The following is a 4,080-nucleotide window of genomic DNA, read 5'->3' as shown; positions in this document are numbered from 1 at the left end:
TATTTGAAAATAGATTATTATTTTAATGACAAAATAAAATTTATCATTCTATTTTATAAAAACTGTGGTTAACTGCATAAGCTGAATGCTTCTAACAAAAAAGCAAATGACATGTGTTCTTAGTTCTTAAATATTACACTGGGACTTGATGGGAATAAGATACTTATTTCAGTATCTTCATGTAACAAAACTCAAAACCAATCCCCCATCAATAGTATGTGTTGCCATTGATAGTGAAATATACATTTAGAATGATGTAGAAACAGAGAACTATATGAGGTATGCAAGAAGCTCCACAGTGCCCCCTTGGATGGTTCCAGATGGAAAAATTCCACCCTTACCTCTAGAATATTCTATAAAGTTTCTCCTGGATTGAAGGTGATACATGTGAAGTTTTTGGCCCCATACTGGAACATAGAAAGTGAATAATACACATAATCTTTGATCTTCAACTCCCTGTCCCTGAATGCTGGTGAGGAAAATTTGGAGTGTCCATATCTGATTAGTTTAGGAGGTGATGAAATAAGAAGAATGGATAAGTCTCTGAACATCTAGAAGTACAGGTCATTGGGCTACTGTTCTTCAGAAGTTTCTGGTAATATTAAGGAATGAATATATAGGATTATAAGAGACGTGTTTCCCTGTGACATATCCAAAGGAAAAGAGAATGACGGAAAGGAATGAAATGGGGTGAAGTATTAATTAAAATAATATAGCTGTAGACTTGGATTAACAGAAAAAGGAGATTCTGGGACTCCCCAGTGTTGACTGCAGCAGCTTGTTCATTGCTTTGAACATGGGTGTTCAAATATTTGTAGAGCAAATGAATAACTTTTCTCTTACCACTAAGAAACAGATGACTTATGTAGCACTTCAGTTGTTAAGAATAATAATATTAGAGGGGTGCCTGGGTGGCGCAGTCAGTTAAGTGTCCAACTCTTGGTTTCTGCTCAGGTCATGATCTCAGGGTTGTGGGATTGAGCTCCATGACAGGCTCTGCACTGGGCATAGAGCCTGCTTGGGGTTCTCTCTGTCTCTCTCTATCCCACTGCCCCTCCCCCCACTCTCTCTCTCTCTCTCTCAAAAAAAAAAAAAAACCCACCATAATAATATTAGAATTCTCAACATCCTTAGGTAAACCTGATCCATTTGAAAATGTTCAGATGTATACATCTTTATCTGGTATACAACATTTTGATCAACATCAGAATCTTAGCAAATCTCAAAGATACCCAGTTTTGACTGATGAGGCAGCTATTGTGCTAGAAAGAACACTGGAGAAGAAATTATTAGACCCACAATGTAGTTCTGGATCAGTTGCTATCTAGTTGTTTGGCCTTGGACAAGCTACCACCTATGATCTGGTTTTCTCATCAGTAAAAATGCCTGCTCTGAAAATATCAGTATCATCGGATGATATCAGATGTCTTGAAAAAGGGCTTTGAAAACCGTGAAGGGCTATACTAATGTAAGGTATTAGCATTGGTCCATGTTCAGATTATTCATTTTATCTTAGTTATTCAGTTAATGTCTACACTAGTCCTTTAGCTAATAATCAGGAATAAAGAAGCTACATTGTGCTAGCGCTTTACATTGCCACTTTATATATGTATACATATATAATACATATATACACACACACATATATATTATTTATATATACACAGATATTATTATATATATACATCATATATATATTAATCATCAAGCAACTTTATTATATATATATATTATTAGCCTTTTAATATAGGTGAGACAAAAGCTGGGTGAAGTAAATACCACATAGCCAGGGTTAGAACCTAGGTCTTCTTGATTCCAAAGCCCATAGTATTTTTCTTAAACCACAGTGACTCCAGTCATTCATTCATTATTCATTTAAAGCCATACAGTCCACAAATATTTATTGCAAACTTCCCATGTCCTAGGAAATGCAAAGTTGAAGAACATCACCATTATGTACCAGAATGACTAGTAAAAATAATGCCCAAAGTTCTATTGTTTTGCAGGACATTTTCACACATGCAGGACCTGGAAGTCAAGTATCTTGCTCAAGCTCACATCAGTAGTTAGTAATAAGTTGAATCTCTGGAGCTCAAACTCAGGTCCTTTGGTTCTAAATTCTGGATCTTTCCATCTCACCACATTGCAAGGGAGCATGGGATGTGATGAGGGGTGTGGCTCTAACCAGTACTTGCATTTTCCTTCCTTCATTCTCCAGATGGTAGCAATTTGAGAACTTGATCAAATCTATTCTGGATGTCAAAATAAATTAAATTTGCGTTCTTTATTACTTGCCTAGTAAGATTCATCACTCACTTTGGGTAGCTGAAACAGTGGCTGAGGAGAAATTTGATTTATTTTATCCCCAGATCTGGGTGCTACAAATATATTCCTTATCCCACTGACAATAGTGATTTTCCCAGCTCTTTGGTCACTTCCTAGAGCAAAGTTTTCATTTTAATTAAAAAAAAAAAAAACCTTGCTTTATTTTTAACTTGTACATAGAACAAGGCATCTAGGAACTAATGCTCTAGCAGTCAATGAAATGTGACTTGTTAAAAATTTAAAATACAAGTCAGCAAGTACTTACTGAGAACCTACATTTTACTTGGCACCGACAGTAATGGTTAGCATTTATCCCATTTATTATGAGATGCAGCATCTCATTTAAACCTCTTAACCAGCCTGTGAAGTATTATGATTCCCATTTGACAGATAGTAACCTGCACAAGGTCACCCAACCATTAAATGGTAGAGTTCGGATTTGCTCTTAGTTATACTACATTACTGAATTGATAGTTACAAGGCAATTTCCATTTAGCAAACTGTACTGTGCGTTTGTTCTGTTCAATTCAAGCAAAAATGCTATGGTTAAAATGCCGTGTCTTCATGATAAGTCCTCAAATTACTTAACATCTAATGAAAAAAGGTGAACACTTAAACAGGTAATCTCGATGCAATGCAATGCAATCAATGCTAAAATAGAGGACACTGTGGGAAACCAGAAAGGGCACAAGGAACTGACTTAGGAATATGGAATATTGAAGCTGACAACTGAAGACCAAGCGGGAGCTATCCAGGAAAAGAGGAAAGGGAAGACAAAGAATGTTATAGAGAAGATGGAGATAAAGAATGTTATAGGGAGAGAAATAATGGCGGGGTGGGGGAGGCAGGTGAGAGATTTAAGAGAGCATGATATGTCCAGAGAAGGACACATGATCTCATGTGGCCAGGACTTGGTACCCATAGGAGAGAAATGAGGATGTGGACCAGGGGCCAGACCACCAAGGGCCATAAATACCGAAAGATTTATTTTTCTTGATGCACTTCACTGTGATTTACAGGGGCCTGAGCAGATTTATAATATTAGGCAAAAAAGGTCAACGTTTAGGAAACCTTTTCCCTAATTCTGCTTACCCAAAGAGATTTTTACAAAGCATTTGTATACATACGTAGGAGTATCACTTCCTGCTTGGCCCGGTAGAGCACCCAGGGGTGGGGGTGGGGGTTCCATATCCTGTTTCCTCATTAGCTGGCCACATAGTTTCCTTCCTGATGACATTACTGTCACTGCTAGAAAGAGCATTATTCACTAGCAACTGAGGGACATCAATTAGCTCCTGAAACAGAGCAGTCATCAGTCACAAAGAGTTCCTGGTCATTATTCACCTGGGCGGGGGCCAACCCTCTGATCTCAGGAGGACAGAGATGGTATTGAACACCAGCCCTTGAGGCCTCCAACCCTCTGCCCTCCTGCCCCCTTTGTAAATAAGATTATTGCTGCTGCTTCTGCCTGGTTTGCCCAAAGAGATACAGAAACCCTTCAGAACAAATAGATAAGGACTAAGAGGGAGAATCTTTTAAAACCATCCAAAGCAACCCAATCCTACACTTGACCCAAGTGTAATTATCTCATTCATTCTGAATAACACGGACTGCTTTTCTATTAAGAATTTGAGTTTAGAAAGGGAAGGAAAAAAACTAAAAACAGTTTTTGAGTTATGCTGTGGGGAGGGGAGTAAAGCTTTAAAATATTCAGGCATTAATGCTTTCCCAAATTAATTGCTTATTTCACAGTTT

The sequence above is a fragment of the Callorhinus ursinus genome, unplaced genomic scaffold (assembly GCF_003265705.2).
Source record: "Callorhinus ursinus isolate GAN/ISIS: 27379988/994484 unplaced genomic scaffold, GSC_fseal_2.0 scaffold6, whole genome shotgun sequence".
Lineage (NCBI taxonomy): Eukaryota > Metazoa > Chordata > Mammalia > Carnivora > Otariidae > Callorhinus > Callorhinus ursinus.
The sequence above is the reverse complement of the archived record's forward strand: the minus strand, read 5'-3'. Positions refer to the sequence as shown.